The sequence below is a fragment of the Ixodes scapularis genome, unplaced genomic scaffold, assembly GCF_016920785.2.
Source record: "Ixodes scapularis isolate PalLabHiFi unplaced genomic scaffold, ASM1692078v2 PGA_scaffold10__122_contigs__length_95168666, whole genome shotgun sequence".
Lineage (NCBI taxonomy): Eukaryota > Metazoa > Arthropoda > Arachnida > Ixodida > Ixodidae > Ixodes > Ixodes scapularis.
The window spans coordinates 31,827,277-31,850,112 of NW_024609836.1; positions in this window are offsets into that span (position 1 = coordinate 31,827,277).

Sequence of the window (22,836 nt, forward strand, 5' to 3'; positions counted from 1 at the left end):
GTCGCGGCGTCTGCGGAAAGAGGGGAAGGGTGCCGCGATGGCCCTGGAGTACATTTTTTTTTTATATATTTTCTTGCCGTACTTTTTTGTTTGTTATATTTTGACGGTCGCGCCAGCAAAGCTACCGGCTTTTCTTTTTTTTTTTTTCGGCGCCGATCATGTTTTTGTTTTTAGAGATTTTATTTAGGATGCTTATTACGCTCTTTGTTTTCTGTAGCTGATTGAATATCTTTTTTTCTGTGTGGTACATCTGCGAAAAATATATAAACAGAAATTTGCTTTTTCTTTTTTTTTTTTTTTAGGCGCTTTAGCGCTAGGTTGAGTATGGGCGTTAAATGACTGACCGTTAAAAATATTGTTTTCAGAGTGAGGCAATGGCAACAAACGTCGACATGAAGGGAATCAGACGGGGGTTCTGTTTGGATTTCTCGTGTACAGAGCTCTACGGGACCCTCTGCACGGTGGAACGCACCACCCTGAGTGATGAGCCTACTGCGGCCACTCGCACACGGCCCACAATGAACTCGTTAATTATGAACTTTTTGTATTCTGGTATGTAGGTAGGCTCTATTTACGTTCTGTTGGCATATGCGTTGCTTCTGAAAAAAGAATAAATGAATGACTTGCGCCGAAATGTCTACAGAAATATATTTTTATTTTATTTGATTATGTTGCTTTTTAAAACATGCATTAGATCTCTTCTGCAGCTTCGAGCCGCAAATGCAATCCCTGCTTTCCAAAGCACATGGGACTTCTAATGTTCATCTACTTCTAAATGCGTTTTCGTTTTGTCTTGGTAATACAAAAACGATTCGCGTAAATTACTTAAAACAGCACTCTATTCTCGTACCAAATATTAATAGTAGCAGAAGTTACGTCATAAGCTAATGTCACTCGCTATTTCATCGTATACAGATTGGGCTCCGAATCTTGGAACTGTTTGCACTTCAATTTCGCATTTGTTTCCTACCGCCTGCTTGAAAACAGGTGAAAGCGCTTCATTACCTTCATTCTAATTCCAACTCTCTGTATATAAAGGAAAACAATATGGTCTTTCATTCAACTAAAGGTGGATGCACAGCTTCGGTTCCATAACACGATCGTCACCATGCTGAAGAAACTGGAGGAGGTAAAAGGGGCCTTCTGCGGAGACAAGCCAACACCATTCTTGAACATGAAGACCATTCTCCGGTCTCGATTGGCCAGAAATCCTCTCATCGCCTATGGTATGTGAAAAAGCGAATGCAAAAATAGAAATGTAAGTTTGACGCTGACGCTTTTTTTTTTTTTTTTTTTTTTTAACAATTGCTGCTTGCAGGACGATTTTATCCCTGACGAAAAAGTTCCAGGACCCAAGACTTTCTTCGGTTCGGAGAAACGGATCGTTTCTGGGAACTGGTCAGTGAAACACTCCGCTAGCACGACTATGGAGGGGGCACCAGTCATGTGCTTATGGGTGTATTACATAACGGGACTCTCCTACCCTGTGGCATGTGGACAAACCCTTGGACTCCTCTAGGGTCTGCTCGTTGAAAATAAGTCTTTCGATTCAGTTTATGTCGGAGAAGCTCAGAAAATTGCTTATGGCCGTTCGAAAACAACAGGAATTCCGAGCTTCTGCCGATGACAAGAGACGCCGAATAATTTGTTTTTAATGCTATGAAGTAGGTAACTACGCTCCAAAAAAAAAGCACAGGAATCTACTTTCCCGAACAGCACTTGGAAAGTCAATCACCGTAACTCACGGAAGCAGCTCAGCAAATCACGATGCCGAAACATAAGATTAGACAAAAAAAAACCCAGTCTGAGTTGTGACATTAAGCAATGCAAAACGTCACGCTTGTTGTGGTTAGTGTCGCAACTCATTGTTTTGGTATAATCATATGTTTCGGCATCTGCATTCGCTGAGCTGCCTCCGAGAGTTATGGTGATTGTCTTTCCAAGTGTTGTGCGGGAAAGTAGACGCACGGGCTTTTTTTAGAATGTACTTATTTTTTGTGTTATCCGCTAAAAAAAAAAAGTTTTTTTTTTCAGCACGATTGTATTGTTATTGTTTATGATAGGCAAAAGGAGTCACTTTGCAGCACGAAATATTTTGTGTGATTGTTTCCAAGAAACGCCAATTTCTGGCGTCGTTCTAACGTCTTTTTTATCCGTAAAACCTACCAGAACATCGTTATAAAATTACTATTTCGATAAAGACATTTCAAAATATTTTCTTGTGTCATGGCAAATAAAACACGTGTTTACTCTTAAAGATTGTTACTGTTTTATTTAACACATATACAGATCAAATTTCAATTCTGTTACGCAGCACAGAACAACTTTGGTTAAACAATATCAGCGAAAGTGCGAGAACTGCAGTGCAGCATGTCAGCTGACAGTCCAAACACGATGGAGCAGAAATTCTACGATACAATAAAAGAGATAGCCTAAAGTCGGGGTCACGCTGCTTATACATCATACAAAATACATTCTGCAGAGATGTTCCGGAACGAGTCACCGCGACATCCGTGCTTTGTATGCCACGTGACAAAGCAACCTCTTGATTCGGTTGCCTCGTGGCGTACGAGGCTCGCATGTCGCGGCGACTCGTTCCGGAACATGTCTGCAGAATGTATTTTGTATGATGTATAGCCAGCGTGACCCCGACTTAAGGGGGACTATACCCCTGCATTTTAAGCGGGCCACCGTCCCTCCAAATTTAAGGGGGAAAATATCTAAAAAATGTCCCTCTTACCAAGAGACTCTGACCTCAAATTTAAGGGAGACGCCGTATAGCCTACTTTAAGAGGGCTGGTGTCTCACTCAATTAAGAGGGAGAATCTCCATGTAATATTAAGAGGTCTGTCGCCCCCCTTAAAGTTAAGTGGGAAAAAAATCGAAGAAATGTCCCTCTTACTAAGTGGGACAGGGCTTAGAGTGTACACCAACTCATGTTTACAAACAAACCGGAGCGCCCCTAGCGGACGCCACCGGTGCCGCGCATGCGTTGGGGTGTGGGCAAGAAGCTCGCCGTCGCCCATAAACAAACCATTCAAATGCGATGTTGTCGGCGTCGGTGTGAGTCTCCCTGCCCTTTTTTGCGTTCCCATTTTTTGATTTTACGTCTTCTTGGCAAGGTCTGACTACTTCAGTGGCGTCAGCGAAATTACCGAGGCTCGTTACATCGCAAAACTTCGCGTGAATAATGTGACATGCCGCGATTTATTCCGCGTGGACGCCGCAGAATGTACGCTAAAGCCTGAGTCGCATGATGAGATTTCGCTCACAATTTTCAGTCCGGACGTCGGTCGGGCTGCAAAAGCGTGAACCGTAGCTGAGATGGTCGACGTCGATGCTGAAAATCTCAAGCAGAATCGGACCAAGTGAATCAGGCATAACAAGTCGGTGATGGCCACTGGTAACAATTATCAATGCATCCTTGTATCTACTGTTTACATCGAGCCTGCTTACCAACCTTCAAATTTGAGTCTTTTGAGGCCTGCACTTACTTCTTATCGCAAGTACCGGGCCCACGTTTGGTCTACGGGTCGGTGTCGTCTAAAAAAGCAGACGACAAGCAGAAACGTTTGAAAGAGCAGACGACAGTTCAAACGATCAGGCGGACGTTTGAACTTGAAGACGCACTGAACGTAGTCTTCAGGTGGTCCGTACAACCTCGCGGTTTTCCGCCGTTCATGTTAGAACAAAACAAATACATTTGATGACCAGAAGTATCCGTGAATTCAATCCAAAGTGCTTCCCGCCCAAGCAATCGTGGTCGACGGCGTCTGGTTTTTCCTTTTCACGGCACATATACACCTTCTCGGACGAACCGAGCACATGAAAACTGGCCTTCAAACTTTTCTCGACTCTTTTAGTACAGCCCCAGTCGCGGCGTTTTGACGAGAAGGCAGGTTTTTGTCAGGTTCCTTTCAAAACAACGCAGGAATACACGTCTCGCATGGGGACTCCTGCCCACAGCCCCAAACCGGAAGTGCGACCGACGCGCCACCACCGCGCCGTGACGTAACAGAGATGAGTTCGTGTATACCGTGCATTGTTCGACTGAGTAGAAAATAGCACTCGATTCGATCGATCCATGGGTGATGATAGACATGTGACAGCTTAAGAAACACATGGGCGCGTCTTAATACGTTAATTTATGCCTCTTGCTTCGGGATTGGTTGCTCGGAGTTCTTATCGCCTAATGCCACAGTCTGATTAGCCGCGAAGAGATAATTAGATGTACGCGCGCCCTGCGTTTGTTGAGCTGTCACGTGGCTATAATGAAAGAGGCAAAACTGGAAAGCGTGTCTCCTTTACGTAAACCAGCAATCCCGGCACTCTTTAATTGATAAAACAATAGTTTGACTAACTGAGAGTTCACTATCAGTTTCTGGATAAAGTTCGAATACGTACCTATGCGTCAAACTTGGCAAAATCAATTCCAACTTCGGCTTTTTGAGTTTGACAGTAAGAAAAAAATAAAACCTCCAAAATAAGTTTTTCCTCTTTGTTTGTTTCACAGCGTTTCACAAAATCAGTCTTGTTTCGTGTAAACAAAAAATAATAAAAATATTCTAATTTCAAGCATTGTAGCTTTAAAAAAAAAACAAAAAAAAAAACAACTAAAAAACAACGAGAGTGAGAAAAAGGAAGGGGGGGATAAACACACTGGGTGTCCGTCTTTTCTTTTTCCCAGTTTCGGGGATTTTTTGTAACTATGTTCATCTACCACCAGCTCGTTTGCGCCCTAACTTTCTGTCCTCTAATTCTGCGCATGCGCATTTTTGCTCATAACATGCCTCGGAAGCTTACGCGCGATGGAATGTAAAGATATATAACCCTGTAATTTGTGTAATTCAATGATATTTCATGATCTGTGCATCGATAAAACTTAGGCATTCAGCCAGTCTCTTGGAAATTAACATTAAAGAAGTGGCTCTCTAAAAAAAAAAAGAATAAAAGAAAGTGAAACCCCACGATTAAACATAATGAGATAAAACATGCGCAAAGAGGTACAAAAGGAAGCGACGAATTGGACAGGACAGAGCACTTTGTCTTGTCCGGTTTGTCGCTTCCCTTTGTACCCTTTTGCGCTGTTTTATCTCATTATGTTTAACGTACCAACTAATCCAGCTCTCCATCTTATTATTGAAAACCCACGACCAATATTTGTTTCAAACATTCGGCCGTAACTTAGTTCCGATCGTGAGTTTTGCATACGTTAATGCTTAGCAGTAGAGTCAAAATACCTTCAGTAGTTTGAAGTGCTGATTTCGATCACGACAGAGTGAAATGGCTTTCGTACATTAGGTTTTTTTTTTATATATATAATATAGAAAGAAAATATAGTTTAAATCAGGGCCGCCGCAATTTCTGTTTTCCTCCTAAAAGGGGCCAGCCAGACAAATAAAGTTAAAAGACGTGTACATGTGATTCCATATTGGCATAAAGTGTCTCACAACATTAAAAAGATCGCTAGCAGATACGATGTAAACGTTATTTTCTCGGCCGCTTGCAATCTCTCGTAAATCTGTCCGATGCTTACACGGCAGAAAAAAAAACACCCTGCTCCAAGAAGCACGCAGTGCAGTACACTGAATGTGTCACCAATGTTGTATACGGGGATAACGTTAAGCTGTGGAAACATTCATATCGGACAAACCGACCGCTGTTTTAACGATAGCTAGGGCACGGGAACGTGATCTTTCTGCACGCAACAACGCGGGGAGACACCTTGCTGACCACTGCAGGAACGCGCTGACTGTAAGCCTCTTTTGGCGGCAACAAAGTCTTTAAAGAAAGCAAAAGATAAAATCGAGAGAGAAATTATACAGGCTTTTTACATCGAAATTAAAGATGACAACTGCGTTAGCATGTCTTCGCTTCCTCTGCTCCAAAAAGAAGTAACTTTTCTAGATAGCTGCCTGTAAGACTGGGGATTGGTTGTATTGTAGGTGTAACAAACGATTTCGTGTATAAGTGATAATGTTTTTTCTAATAAAAGCAGTTGTGAGTTAGCTCCCGCCCTGTCGTCCTTGTGTCTTCATTATTCTTGTGTTGTTTGCGCTCTTTAACCTTTTAAATCATAATGAACCAACTCGCCCAAACACAAGTTTAAGTCTTTTAACCAATTTGGTTAATTCCAGACGAGGATCACACCCGTGCCGCATGCAGTGTACTGCAGGATGTTCTCCCGATTTGTTACGAACCGCTAGACGATGTTCACGCGCCCAAACACCACCCAGAATATACACACGCCCGCATGTTGGCGGAATCTTGTAAACAACATTAGAAGTATAAGCTGCCTTCAGAGTGACGTGCTTGTTCGAGCATTGAACACGCATCCGTCTAGACGTCAAAGAACAAACTCTTGCCAGCTTGTGGAATATATAGACCGCCATCCTTAGAGATTTGTTTTATTGAAAAAATGGACGACTTTTTGACGCAACACGTTAATGAACGTACTAAACTAATGATTCTTGGGGATTTTTATTTGCCATACATTAACTGGGCAGAAAGAGTTGTTAAAAGGTCAGGCGGTAATTAAGGTGACTATATGCTCGAAGTAATGTTAAAACACGGTCTTTATCCAATAGTGCTGGAACCCGCCAGAACATGCGGACCATGAAATTCCATTTTAGACCTTTGCTTTCTTTCCATGGGTTCCTTTGATTACGAGGTATCGGTTGTAGACGGAATTTCAGACCACAAAATGGTACGCGTGACAATAACATCTGATAGTTATAACTTCATAAACTTTATAACTTCGCAAACGCTGATGATACATCACTCTTAGATTATCTTTAATACTCCTTTGATTCCTTATGTCCGAACGATAACGTGGAAAACCTCTGGAAGCATCTTAAGGAAACAATAAATCACTGCTTGACATGATATGTCCCACAAAAAAAAGCAAAAAAGAAATAACAAATCAAATCCGTGAGTTACACACGAAATCATTCATTTGAAACGTAATGAAACGTAAATGATCATGTAAGCACAGGACCCCATCTGTAATTAGTTCTTTAAGCCGGGACATAAAAAACAAGGTAAAAACCGCTAAAACCATTTTTTTAATACCATCAATACTCTTTTGAAAACATCGCCCCATAGGTTCTGGCAGCATTTGTTCCCTAAAAAGAAAGGTGTAAAGGAAATCCTCGTGCATGGATCTATATGCGATACACCACCAGCCATGGCAGATGAGTCCAATGAAAATTTTAATTCGTTTTTTTTTTTTTTTCAGCTGACAAGTCTGTGAATACTGTAACAAGCGATGAGCCTGACTTGTTAACGCAACACATTCAATTAAATTTGAGGGAGTAAGGGCCCTACTGCTAAATACTGATATAAAGAAAACGCCAGGACCAGATAGAATTCCAAACGAATTTCTGAGAAGCTATTGCGAACCGATATCCCACTTTCTGTCTATTATCTTCCAGAAATCTCTCGACGAATGTGGCTTACCAAATGACTGGCTAACCACCAAAGTTGTACCAATTCACAAATCGGACAACCTTCTTAGCGTAGAAAACTACAGACCGATTTCGTTGACATCAAATTCATGCAAAATGCTCGAGCACATTATCTGTAAACGGCCCTTAGATTTCATGGAAAACAACAATCTTTTCTACAACAAACAGCGCGGTTTCCGCATGAAGCTCTCGACTATTACTGAGCTATTTGAATCAACGCATCAGTTTGGTGAAGAACTAAAGGCACATGGCCAAGTCGATGTTGTGTCTATCGACCTATGTAAGGCATTCGACAGAGTCACACCATAGCAGGTAACTGGAGAAATTACTGCGTCTCGGTGTTGATAAGAACTTGGTTTCTTGGATCAAGTCACATCTTTCTGATCGGACGATGTTGAAACAGACGGCCATGTGCCATTTGTTTTGCCTGTATCGTCTGGCGTACCCTAGGGTTATGTTTCGGGGCGGGTTTTATTTTTAATTTATGTTAACGATATCGTTGAAAATATTGATTCGGCTGTGGAACTACCATTGTTTGCTGACGATTGTTTGGTTTACATTACTGTGGAAAGTGCTGATGATCAAATCTTGTTGAATCGTTCCTTGTTGACTATCTTTCAACGGTGTGAGATGTGGCATACGTGCATCAATTTTGATATAAGACAACTGTCGCAAGTATAACCAAAAAGAAGTCTCCTTTAATGTTTTCGTACGAGATAAATGGTATACACCTGCAGCGTTCTAGCATTTTTAAGTATCGGTGTTACTATATCAAGTGATTTCAACTGGAACACGCATGTTGGAAATGTATGTAACTCTGCATATAGAAAACTTACTTTGTTTCGTGAGAAGATCTCTAAGAGAGACGAAATCCGATGTCAGAACCAATTTGTATAAAACCTTGGTGCGCCTAACCTTAGAGTATACACGTCAATAATATTTCGGACCCCCCACACACGAACCCAGATAAACAAGTTGGAGCGTATTCAAAGGCTTGCTGCCCGCGGTTTATATTTTCTAGATATAATAGACACGAGTGTGTTTCGGCACTGTTAAGAGACGCCCAGTTATCCTCTTTAGCATTAAGGCGTAAAATTGCACGACTAACATTTCTTTATCTACTGTATTTTAACATTGAATGGAAAGCGCCGAAAGAACGAGGACGAAGAAGGGGACAGAGACGAGGCGCTTTTTAACAATTTTAAACAATTTTAATTTTAATTTTGCTATTTTAACAATTTTAATATGGACACGCAAAACTACATAAGACCTCCCGGTAGGCGGTCTCGACGCTTGAACAATAAATTATCAGTTGACCCTTGTATATCCAATATTTACATCTATAAATACTCGTTCCTTGTGAAGATCATTGAAGAATGGAATTGGCTGCCTTCAAGTGTTCTTTCCGGCGTCTCTCTCAGTAGCAGTGCATGTATGATTATCAAATGTATAACGTCTGTTTATTTATCTTTGTGCGTTTCATTGTACCCCCTCCTGCAATACCCCGAAAGGGTTGGCAGTTTTTGAAAAAAAAAAAAGAAAACAAATAAATGGAGGATGGAGCGCAGATGACAACATTGACATCGCACTTACTTTGCTATTTTCTTAAGATTGTGCGACACCTCGTGTAAATAAAATATCACTTAAACTTTTTTTTACCGTTTCTCGTTGACCGCATTCCGTGTTGCCTTTACTTTTGATATTCCGAAGGAGGTTTTCACACAGGCTGAAAATCAAGCAGACCGGTAAGTCCGCCTGTCCACCCGTTCTACCTGAAGTTCAAAGCTAGTCGTCAAACCGCGATGGCAGGTTTTTCTCAGAGCAACCTGAAGACAGGTGAGAGCAATCCCTCGGTACAACAGCAATTCACACACTCGCGTCGAGTCCGACCGTGTGCGACTACAAACAGATAGCGACGTACGGGTTGCTATGGCAACCGCTGCGTCCAACAAAACGGGGTAGAAACCGGTTTTGTTGGAGCCGACGCAGGTGTTGTCATGGCAACCCGAACGTCGCAAGCCGTTTGTAGTCGCACACGGTCGGATTCGACGCGAGTGTGTGAACTGCCCTTTAGAATGAGCAAGATGTCCGAAACCATCGGGTAAACAGAGATGAGCTCGGGCAAGTCAGCCGCTTCTCCTAGCACTCCGGTGTCAAGCAGTGAAGCTTGACGACTCGCGCACGTGCAGTAAGATATAGGCAAGAGTGTTTACGCGTGTGTGCTGGTTCGACCGCCTCGATCACATCTGTTTAAAGTTAGCGTCAATCCGTGTTGTACGTGTCTCTTCCTCTTCCGTGTTTTTGCGCTTTTAAGTCCTCCAGGTGATGAACAGACTTGTATGATACTCATTACAAGTAGTCACATTACTTGTAATCGGTAACTTTTCAAATTAATTTTGTATGCCGTTGATCACCTTTATTGTGTAGTAATCAAACGAGTAACCTGATTACTTTTGGAAATAATAAAATTACTTCTTACGATTACAAATTCCCCCCTCCCCCCTCCCCCCCCCCCCCCCCCCCTCCTTTTTTTTTTTTTTTTTTCTGTTTTTGGGTTTTAACAGCTTGAAAATTTAGTCACCGAATTCCGAGCTAAAAATGGTGCGATATGTTCACTCTATCAGCTTTTAAACGCTGGGAACCATAAAGAGTAAAACCATTGTTACCGAGCTCTACGAATGGAAGATAGGCTCTTTGTCTGGACTGTTTAGGGTGTAGTTTGTTGGGTTTAGAGCTGGGACTGTCAAGTTCAAGTTTTCTACAAATGTCTTTCAGTAGGAAGTTCGATGGTTAATGTAGAACTTTTGTCTTTTATTAACTGTTGAATCCAAATCCGGTCCAAAGCATATCTACACTCGTCTGTCTTCCGAGATAAAACTAAATCCAGATAACGTAAATGCTAAGGTGTGACAAAAAACGGAAGCTATTTGTCACATGCGTCTTAATTATTTGGCGTTCCACAAGAATCCACCTCTTTCGGCGGAAGTGGCGAAGTGGAAGTGGAAAGGAGAAGCTTCTTTGTAATAACTTGGAGGCGACCAACAAGCCACAATGAGCACAAACGTGATGTCTCCGAAGCTGAATCCATTTCACCGTAGCTTAGTAAAGCTAACAAGACCTAGAATTCTTACTTCAAAAGATATTCGCTCTCGCTGGTGCCACAACCAGGTATAAAAAATCCTCAATATAATTAAATACTTTCAGGCCAAGAGTAATTGTAATTGTAATCGATTACTGTTTTTCGAGAAACGTGTACAAGTCTGTTCATGGACAACCAACTCGCCCAAACTACTTTACCACCGTCGCGCGAGCGTCAAGCTTCACTGCTTTGCACCGGGGTGCTAGGAGAAGCGGCTGACTCGTCAGAGCAGATCTCGGTTTGTTCGACGGTCTCGGACATTTTGCTCATTATTGTAGACCACATTTATTTAAGCATAACTGTAGTACTGCCCCTAATTATAAAGGACGGCGCCGCAGGTGAAATAATCCCTCTACATTCAAATAAATAAGGTTGTATTGGCTCGCCATGATGCATTATGTCTTACCCAACTTATCTTTCACGATCTGTTTTTTTTTTTTTAACCGAAGTATCTTAAATATTTCTCTTGTAATCAAAAATGTTCCATTTCATAGGAAAAAGATTCCACCCATTAAAAAGAAAAGATTAAAATGATGGTGTGTATTTATTACTGTTTTTACTATTATCCACGAACCCGGTCTCGGGTTTTGTATAATTTTCCAGCTGTGATTTATTAAAGTATAAACGCTCAATTATAATTTAATGTAATTTCTTTGCATTTAAAGATATTTAAATTCGATTCGCAGTAAAAGTTTTCATATTCACACCTGTTCAAAACACAGACTGCCAGCGAAAATAACAAAATTAGAGTTTCTTTTACCGTCAAAATAAGGTACGCATTGTCGAAGGCTTGGTCTCCATCCAATGTATATACCACATGCGTTTCCAAATAAAAAGAATAATATATATATATATATATATATATATATATTTTTTTTTTTTTTTTTTTTTGAGAAAATGGAGGCCTACGAAGCCCATGAATCAACGTGACTGGAACAACTCAGTTGGGGCGACTGCCATACGAGTCTGCTTTGAAGAATTGGCTCCGATCTGTACTCGAGAACCGAACTAGACGCGATCGCAATGCCGCCCTTTCTACCGCAGCGGCCACTCCGGGAACTGCATGGCTGCACGTACCGGTCCTGTCAAGTCGCGCTAGGGCCAGTGGCGCCATCTCGCAGTGCCATCTTACAGTGCCATCTCGCAGTAGATATATAAAGCAACTTTTATGTTTTGACTCGCCGCTGAAGGGCGGCGCTGTAATCGCAACTAGTCTGGCCTCGGTGGACGCGAGCGGTTCGGGTTTCAAGACTGAGCTGACTTTTTTCGGCATACCTAAACCCGAGAAAGAGGCAAAAAGGGGGATGTTAAGTTCGTTCTTTTCTTTTCTCCTCCACCTCGTTTTTTTGTTGTTTTTTTTTGTATGGTTATTAGTTACGAGCTGGATTTATTTTCGAGTATTAATGTTAAAGGGGTAGGAGAACAAAATTCCAGCGCTCATTTTTTTAGCTTTAATGTGTTGCATGTTGCAGCATAACCTCAAAAACACCAGTCGTGCGTTGAAAGACACAATCAAACTAATTTTAAAGCTAATTAAACGATCTTTCAATGTGCACCTGGTGAATGCATGCGGAACCTATTTGGGAGGTAATCTAGCAAAGTTGGGGAACTTGCTACGTAGTCATGACGTAGCAAGTTCGGAGCTGCGTCGCTCTTTGGAATTCCAACATTTTCCTTCTTAGCTTTCCTCCTCAACTCACAAATCGCGCATTGTACCAAACGGTCCAAGAAGACTGAAAGGAAGGACTCTCCTCTTTCTCGGACCCTCGCTCGTGCACCCGGATACAGCCATTCTCCCCCCCAGAAGATTAGCCAGTCGCTCAAAACTCCGACAAAAGTTGTTTTGGAAGATACGTGCTCCTTGGGCCAGTGTGCTTTGATGGGCTAGTTGGTTCATGACTAAATGGAACAGCGCGGAACATAGGACAGAAAGAACAGGACAACACGAGCGCTGACTTACAACTGACTGTTTAATGAGAAGCGAAGGAAGAAGAAGAAATAAGAAGCGAAGGAAGAAGAAGAAATAAACTGAAAATAAGGATTAAAACAAAATACTTGCAATGAAAATAATTAAAGATGAGGGAAAAGCAAAAAAAAAAAAAAAAACAAAAGTGAAGAAAAGAAAATAACTTTTTAGAAAAAGCAAGGTTCATTAAGTGCTCTCGAGATATGCGATTTCCTTCCTCAACAGGGTCACGGAAGGCATGCTGACTGCGCTTGTGTCTTTCTTAATGATGGAGAACGCTTCGATGATCTCGCGCGTGCGACAGTCTCTATGGTGTTTGATAATCTCGCATCTGTCAAATGCTGGGACGCAGGGACACGCTGCACAATGCCTGGCTAGGTTGCTGCCGGTGGTCGTTCCCAATGAGGCGCGGTGTTCTCTCAGACGATCGTTGATGCACCGCCCGGTCTGGCCAACATACGACCGACCGCACGATAGCGGAACGTCGTACACGACGCCTTCGACACACTCGACGAAAGGAGTTGCATGGCTCTTCTGGCATTGCCTGATGGAGGTGGCAGAGGGGTTGGTAGAGTTTACTTTTTTGCACAGACGACCCAGTTTGTTAGGTGCAGAGAAAAGTACCTGAACGCCTGCCTTGGCTCCAACCTTTTTCAGGTTGTGGGACAGGCCATGGATGTAGGGTATGACTGTCCAAGGAGATCTCTTGCGTGTATCTTGAGGCTTGCTAGTGGAGCGACGCGACTCAAGAAGGAGCTTTTCTGCCAGGCTACTCAGCAGAGGTTGCGGGAAGCCTGCGGACAGCAGTCTGACCACTTGGGCGTTGAAGCCTCTCTCAACCTGGTGATGGCAGGATCTTTGCGTGGCATTTTTCATAGCGGCTAGCGCTATTCCTCGCTTCACAAGCTTGGAGTGAGCGGACGAGAACGGCAAGAGCGCCTTTTGCGAACGAGGGGAATACCTCCAACAGACGTGCTCCGCTCCAAACACCAGGATCAGGTCTAGGAACCGCAACTGATTGTCTTCGGTCAGTTCCTTGGTGAGAGTGAAAACACGGAGGTTCGACTTGAAAATTTCAAAGATGTTTTCAACTTGCTGGTGGGTGTCAGCTCCAGAGGTTTGGAACAGCACCAAGAAATCATCGACATACCGGAACACTCTAGCTACCTTGAAGTCCCGCAGAGATATTTCGAGCAGTCGGTCATAGTAGGCCAACAGCAGATCGCTGAGGACTGGCGCAAGGCACGATCCTATGCACACCCCCTTGCGTTGTTTATAAAACTGGTCGCAGTACACCACTGATGTAGAGCGCAGATAAAAAATTAATTATTTTCATTGCAAGTATTTTGTTTTAATCCTTATTTTCAGTTTATTTCTTCTTCTTCCTTCGCTTCTTATTTCTTCTTCTTCCTTCGCTTCTCACTAAACAGTCAGTTGTAAGTCAGCGCTCGTGTTGTCCTGTTCTTTCTGTCCTATGTTCCGCGCTGTTCCATTTAGTCCTTGGGCCAGCCGCACGCTCGTCAACCCACGTGCACTTCGAACGGCTCGGTTGTAACGCGTTGACCGACAACGCGTGGCGTTGTCGGTTGTAACGCGACAACGCCACCAACGGCAATGCTCACAACCACGCCAGACTCATTACATCACGAACGCGGGAAATCTTTTCTTTCTGTTTTTGTTTGCGTCGGATATCCCATGACGCATCACGCTCTCCGTTCGCTTCTCTTCGAGCGCTTGCTCGAGTGCACCGTTTGGAACGAAAAATAAAGCCAATCGGTCAAAATACAAACGTGCGACTATCATTTACGGTATTATCCGTCATGCTTGACTAATTTCCGAACGAAATTTGAATATTTCAATTTTTGTTTCCTTGCCCCTTTAAGAGGTTGATGTGTCACATATTCAACGTTACAATTTAAAATAGACGAAATCTTCCGTTTTATGTTCTTTTTAAGTGTTAAAAAAAAAAAACTTAAAAAGTAGTGTAAAACGTTTCTTTCCGAAAAGCTGGCTTTTTTGTTTCCTTCAAGGACAGCTCAAATTTGGGTCTTTTTGGTTCTCACCAATTCGGAGAAAACCGCCTCGGGGGTATATTTCGGGTGTTTGTCGGTACGCGCCGAAAACACGGAACGCCAAGTATAAACTACTCGTTCATAAACGCCCCCTCACAGGCTCCATAATTTTACGCACTTATAGACCATTCCATTTAGCGCTCTCCGGGCGGCACCATTTTGTTCGACCGCAGCGCCCTCTCCACACATCCGGGAAGTTCCGCAGGGTTCGGCGGGGTAAAACAAGAGAGAGGGCACGCGCCGATTCCGCTAGCAGACGACAAACCGGGACGTTGCCGTTCTCCATCTTTGGGCTGTATCGGCGGGCAGTACGGAACATCGAACTCTCGCTCGTGGCTGCCGTTGTGAAGTGGTTTGCGTTCTTAGAATAGTTGTGGCTACTCCAAAATCAGCCTATCTACTTCGTTTCAGCTTCGGTCCAGACGCAGCCAAAGCTACAAGCGCGAGCTCCGGGCTTTCAGCATCCCTGCCAAGCACGCGCGCTCGTGCAGTGCAAGCACTGTTCTCGGCCACATGCTCGCGCTTGTAGCATCGGCTGCGTCTGGACCGAAACTGAAACGAAGTATAGCTCTCTGTTGTTCTATTTCGCTAAATGATCAACTAGCATATCTTTTTCCGTTACTTAAATAGCAGTTGAGTCAGCCGGCAGTACTACCCTCAACTACTGCGTGTATTGCGGCAGGAGAGCACGTTTTATTTATTATTTCAGACTTCCACTCATGTTCGCTAAAGGGCGTATACACTAGTACATACTTAGTATGGTAAAAAAGGTACAGCCACCGGATTCACTTTTCGCCGGAGAGACCGGCCACCCTGACACAGTTTTCCCTATTTTCTTCTTATTTGCACGCAGATAACAGCCCAATTGGACTCTGTTAGTCTTTTTTATCTAGCATAGTATTACACGACAACTGGCATACCAAAATCTGCGCATCTGCGCTTGAAAGTTCCAAAATGACGCGATTTTAAACAGAGTTTGCACGCCAGCCGGACGCTAGCTACAGCCCAATCGGCGGAGCGGACGAGATGCGGGGCGAGAGGGGGAGTGCATTTTTTTTTCTTTTACCCTCTCTGCTATGACCCTTATGGAACGGTCTATATTCGGTGACTTCATAAACCATGTCAAAGAATTTGTTTACAAGTTCTTACGTGGTAGACGTTTTTGAACGTCCTGAACGTGGTTCGTCACTTGTGTGCCTCAGTCCATCCTTGAATGCCGAAACCCAAAAAAAGAAAGACGTTTACAATCCCCTGTAACGCCGAATTAGAGCGCAGCTCTTGAGGAGGAGGAGGGGAAGGTTCGGAGAGGAGGGTATGCCCCTCCTCCTCATCCGTACCATACCTTCCTCCTCTCCTGCTCCCCTCCCATTGAGCGGGGAAATTTTTCCGCTAAATTTAGCGGGGAATTTTTCCACTAAATTTAGCGGGAAAATTTACGCATAATGCAACGCGCGGTGACGTCACGAGTGACGTCACTCGTGATTCTTGTGACATCACGCGTGACGTCATTATTGGAATCGTCCCATAATGCAACGCGCGGTTACGCCGACGCCGCTGAAGCCGGAAACGGGCGCCTAAGAGCTGCGCTTTAAAAATATAGTGTTATGGCTTCTATGACAATATGTATTCGTTAATTATCGAGTTAAATAATCTACCTATGACTGCAATAGTTTGGCCTGGAAATCCCAAGAGCAAAGGGAATGAGTGAACAAAGCCACATTTAAATATTTGTTTTGACATTTATTTCAACAAATTAAAAGCCGTTTTGTAACCACTGAAAGTACCACTGAAAGTAGCCACTAAAAACTATTTTTTATAAATGTCCATATACAGAAAAAACAAAAATCTTCGACAAAAAAAAAATATATATATATAAGAGCTCAATATTCACGACCCGAGACAGATTTCGAGTGAGGAGTGATTGACTTTAACAATACCTTCCACTGTAAAACGAGCCGAAAAAATCGGCACCTGCACAATGGAAAGATCAAGCTTTCACTGAACGTGCACTGAGCAGGCCAGTTTCACCATGTGAAATTTCGAGGAGCAGTTCTCTTCCTGTAAAAAAAAAAAAAAGAACCAGAGCAAAGATCTTGCCAAAGTCAAGGTTGGACGCGTTCGTAGACGACCGATTTAGCAACGCTATTTACTTGTGGCGCCATCTCCCGATAGACGTAGTGAGCAGATGACGCACTCTGTTGTCGGCTTGCAGTGCCTATCGGGAGATGGCACCACGAGTAAATAGCGTTGCTGATTCGGTCGTCTGCAAACGCGGCTGTATTTCAAAACGTCCCATTCACATTTTTGTGAAAATCAGGGCCCGCTTGTTGGGCTGACCCGAAGTGGTCGCAGGCGCTTGGTAATAAAACACCAAACTGCTCCTTTGTGTCAAAGCGCGGCTTCTATAGGTCCCCCTCTTCCCAGGCCGCGGGAGCGTGCACTCGTTGAGGTTGCCCCCCCCCCCCCCCCCCCCCCCGAAAAAAAAAAGAAAAAGAGCGTACGGCTAGGGCGACCACCCGTCCGGCGACTTGCGAGACTGTCCCGCATTGAGGGCTCGTGTCCCGCGCCTCGCGAGAATTTCCCGAATCTTTAAAATGTCCCGCATTTCACACTGTCGTAAAAATCACTCTGCATCTCATGGTGCTGCTGGACAACGGGGCACGGGGAAGCGCGGAGGTCGCTGGCAATCGCGTGAATCGCAATGATACGCCATTTTCTATCCAAGCATTGCGGGAAGCGAGCGTCGTTCTTGCAGGAGAACCGACGCGCATACTCTGTTGCGGTAGCAAAATATTGTAAGAAGAATTGCTCGTTAAAAGTTTAAATAGAAAATATTCGAATAATTTTCAAATTGCTGTGTCAATGCAAAAACGTTGCTGTGGATTTTTTTTTTTTTTTTTTAGTGAATACAGCTACACAACGCCTGCAACTCACAACGGCCGAAAAAGAACACAATGTTAAAATTTGTAAGGACCATGTTGATAAAAGTAAGCGTTGACAGGAAACAAGAACCCGAAAAAGATTTACTGTCTCTTATTTCCATTTGATGCATTAAGTTCTACTACAGTAGATTTTTATGTTTCCAACTTCGACACACTTAATAAGATATTTGGCATAAGAATATACTGTATATCTCATTGGGAATGAAAATTATTCGAGCTTCATTGCTGCAATAAAATTAGCAGTTGTGTAAACAGCACAGGATATTAAGTGTGTGAACAGAGCCTCGGTTCGTGGTGTGCGTGTTAATAAATTTCCTCTACCCCCCCCCCCCCCCCCCCCCCGGCCACACGTGTCCCGCATTTTGCTAGCAGGAAGGTGGTCACTGTAAACGTACCACGTGTCATTCGGTCGTAGTACGAATGGGACCAAAAACAAAGAAAAAAAGAAAACCGGTTGGGATGTCTTGAAAAGGTGGCAAACGAGAAGGGGGCGAAATGAGAAATCGCAAAATTGTGAATGCGACGTTTTGAGATATACCCGCGTTCGCAGACGACCGAGTTAGCGACGCTATTTAATTGTGGTGCAATCTTCCGATAGGCGCTCCAAGCCGACAACAGGGTGCGTCGTCTGCTCGCTGCGCCTATCAGGAGATGGTGCCACAAGTGAATAGAGGCGCTAAATCGACCGTCCTGAGGTGGAAGTCCGACGGGAATCGGACCTCTACTTCCGAACTGTTGTTTAAGGTACTGGCGAATCTGTCTAGCATTACCGATCGAAACAATTAAGATTTATTCCGTAAGACACGCCCGACCACCAAGCTGATTCGCACGAAGACGTCGCCGAGTCGTCGCCCCTTCTCCCGGCTGAAGACATCGCTCGCCTTACGAATACGAACACGAATTGTCAAGATTTTGAAAAGCGCGCAAACTTTTTTCAAGCACGACGTGTTTGAGTTTTGACTTTTTTGTGCGACGTGCGCATTGTTCGTCTGCTTCGCGCGGCCGGAAAAACGAAGGAAAAAAAAAAAAAAAAAAGCGGTCGGCTTACGCGACCTCAAGTAACTCCCTCCTTCTCTACATTTCTTCCTCCCCAGTCCAGTTTCGGTTTCGAGCATTTGCTTTCTTTTATTTTATTAAAAATATACGTGACGCTGTAGAAAACTATTCTGGGTAGTCTTCTGACACCATATTAAATCGCATTACAATTTTTTTTGGGGGGAAAGGGAAGGGGGGAGGGCTGTCAGTGTCTTATTAAGTGTACAGGGTGTCACAAAAAAATTAACACGGTCTTTTGTACCGCAAAAATAAACTAGGCATCGCCGAACGCTCATTCTCCGCCTAAAGCTAGAACTAGAGGTCACAACCAGGGCCCGTTTGCTCGAAGCACTCACCGCGGCTAAAGTTAGCCGCAGTACCTAGGAGAGGAATTTTGAGATCACGTGACTGGCTCAATAGGGATGCGGGGAAACATGGCGGTGCCCCAGTGAGTGAGCGCCGGTCGCTTTGGAACTGATGTGTCGTTGTGGTTGCAATATCGGGCGCGTTAGTCAGCAACGAATGGTGCAGGAGGCTTTCGCTTTGCCTTACCTCACTTAAATCGCAAAGCATGGGCAATGACACCGCCGCATTTTTTAGATAGTGTTTCGATTCTGGGCACTCCTAAGCCTAAATGAACGCGATAATTGTCGGCATAAAAACGTCTTTGAAGGCGAATTGTTGATAGCACACAAAAGCAGACGGCGTCCCAACAGACCTTTTTTCTAAATTATCCAAGCACCGAGGTGCATGCTACGACTGTAGTTGCACGCGTCGCGCGTGCTGGCGTCTGGAGTAGTAACCGTTCTAAAGCAAAAAGTATAAAACAAATTTTGCCTTGCACGCGCTTTCGTTAAAGCCTTTTATGATTTTTTACTTCAAATCTTTTATAAGAAGTTTAGCGCGCGTGAACCGTAGAATTATACTTCCAGCGTTCTCCTCGCGATGCTTGGATAATTTAGAAAAAAGTCTGTCAGGACGCTGTCTGCTTTTGTGTGCTAGCAACAATCCGCTTTCCAAAGACGTTGCCATGCCGACAATTATCGCGTTCATTTAGGCTTAGGAATGCCCAGAATCGAAACACTATCTAAAAAATGCGGCGATTTCATTGCCCATGCTTTGCGGTTTAAGTGAGGTAAGGCAAAGCGAAAGCCTCCTGCATTATTCGTTGCTGACTAACGCGCCCGATATTGCAGCTACAACGACACATTAGTTCCAAAGCGACCGGCGCTCACTCACTGGGGCACCGCCATGTTTCCCCGCATCCCTACCGAGCCCAGTCACGTGATCTCAAAATCCCTCTCCTAGGTACTGCGGCTAACTTCAGCCGCGGTTAGCGCTTCGAGCAAACGGGCCCAGATGGCAATGTTTCAGCCCGATCTGATAAGTTAATCAAAAGTTATAGGTGATTTTCTGAAAATTTCAACGGGAAACAGGAGCCCATTTTTGCCCGTTTTCGGTTTCTGGTGCCATAGAGCCCCATGTGTTCGAATCTCCGTCGGCCGCCATTTTCCCATTGAAATTTTCAGAAAATCGCTTCTAACTTTTGATTAATCTATCGGATCTGGCTGAAACGTTGGCATCCGGTTGTGACCTCTAGCGATACCTTTGGGCGGAGAATGAGCGTTCGGCGATGCCTAGTTTAATTTTGCGGTAAAAAAGAACGTGCAAATTTTCTTTTGTGACACCCTGTACTTCTCATTGTGCACCAGAGGACTGCAGAGAAGCGACAGTTGCAGAGTTTGCAACGTAATTTTGTGCATTTCGATTTGCCGGGGGAAAAGCACCTCTTCAGAGCGTTAAGTCCTACTCAGAATTAACATTCACCGCCGCCAGTCACCGAGAATATAGCAGCATCTTACGCGCAAGTCGCATTTCCAGAAAAACGCAAGGAATATGGCATAGCAAGCTCCGCGATACTTTCCAAACGATTTACGCGTTGCTTCACGTAAATCGTTTGGAAACTATCGCTTCGACCAGTCCACACTCGTTGATAGCTTTCTGTGGCATTTCCAAGAAGGGGAAGAGAACACGCGTGCACAGCTTTGACCAGCGTTCAAGCCCACACTGCCGTTCCTTTGATTGCATGCATAGCTGCAGAAAGTTGTCCCCAAGTATAGCACAGTGACGCATTATACGGCCGCGCTGCCGCACAACTCCTGGCCGCCCAGTGGCGTTGAAGCCCACTACGTGCCAGTGCCGCTTCGGAAACATAGGTGTTGTCATGCGTCACTGAAGAGGCCGTAAGACAGCGAGCGCGTGTCCAGTCCGGCCATGTCCACACTTCTCTTTAACAACCCCGAAGCGCTGTAATAAATAATTATATAAACAACCGAAAAAATGATTTTATTGGCATTTGAACTTTTTAAATGAGGTTAGGCCGTAATCGTTTCTACTGTTCATTGTTTAGTTAGAACACGACCCATTACACCAATATTGAAAAAGTTAATAACTTTTATTAAAAGTTAATAAACAAAAAAGTTATTAAACTTAACTAAAGTTAACAAACTGACATGTCATGGTCACGCGTGACCTATAAGCAAGTTCAGTTTCCCCGCTAGATTTAGCGGGAAAATTGACGTACCGTGACCTCAGCACCAATTCAGTTTCCCCGCTATGTTTAGCGGGAAAATGACGTCAGATTAGTACGTGTCACGTGACCTGTACACAAATTCAGTTTCCCCGCTAGATTTAGCGGAAAAATTGACGTCACGTGATCTCAACGCCAATTCAGTTTTCCCGCTAAATTTAGCGGCAAAAATGACGTCACATCACTACGTCTCAGGTCAACACCACCTAGACAGAAGGCCTCCGCATGGTTTCCTCTTCCTCTATGAAACGTCATCACAGTCGGATCGCGCTCGGTCGGCTATTGGACCCGAGCCCGACCTTCGACGCGCTGATTGGCCACGAGCCGCAGCCGAACACTGACGCAGCACTCGTGCCCAATCTCTCGCCTTGATCGATCTGACTATGATGACGCGTGTGGAGGCCTTCTGTCCAGGTGGTATTGGTCAGGTGCAAGTGACCAACCCACAAATTCAGTTCTCGCGCTGCATGTGGCTGGAAAATTGACACGTGACCGGCCGCAGCTCGTCATTCCCCGATTCTGTGGACACAGGCCGACTCGACGGGGAACGTCGATGGTTCATTGAGTCAGTGCAATGGAGAGGAGTGGGTGGAGTCAATGGGGTTAAGATAGGTGGAGAAGCCCGGAGGCATGGCTCGAAAATAAACGCCTGTAGGTTACTAGCGCTAAACCATGATAGTTCCACGTACAACACACAGCGACAGGGAATTTTTTTTTTTTTTTTTTTATATGGCGTATTTTACATTTTTTTACCCACATTCCTTTTCTTTTTTTTTTGACAGTATCGCTTCTTGATTCTGTTTGTACTCTTTCAAGCGTTACTCAAGACTATTGAAGCGAATCTTCGGGTCCGTTTTGTGTCCACGTTGCTCGTAGATTGATAAATATTCTGCTGTCCACCTTCTGCCAATTTCTCTAAAGAGTTCCTAAAATTCCGTTTCGAACGAATTCGTTTCGATAGAATTCCAGCCGGTCTACGTCTCGTTTCACAATTTTCTTGTGAATGTCTTGCTCAACTTTACTGGGGAATGTCTCCCGGTTCTCGTGAATAGCCATAAGTTTCCATGGGCACATTGCCGCGGATCGGTGGCGCCACCCAACGTCTTTTACGTCAACTAAACGTAATGGAACTTGAAAGTGTGGGAAGCGCGAACGTTCGATCGTCTGTTTTAAGCTGTGTTTGTGTGAGTGTGTGAGTGGGGACAGTTTCCTAGTTTGTTTATGTTGGTAAGATATTTCTTTAAAGTAGGTGAAAGTGCAACACGTCAAGAGTACCGCTGTCACTTCGTGTATTAAATTAGAATGGTTTCAACTCGTGAATTTATTATTATGTTCACAAATGTGAACATATTAGACTGCTGATTTTAGAATTCCAATTACTTATTTCTTAAATAATGTTTCGTACTAATCTTGCATTTTTACCTTTTTATTGTTTGTACTTTTACGTTTATCTTACAGAGCCCAGACCTTCCTGTAACACAGGGAGGAGTTTTAGAACTAACTAAGCTCGGGACAGCATGACTTCCTATGCCCTACAATAGAGCAGCACCGCTGTACAGCCTTTGTTGGTTGTAAGAAAAAAATATTGGGCCGACGTCGTGCGGCAAAGCCCCTATAACGAAGGCA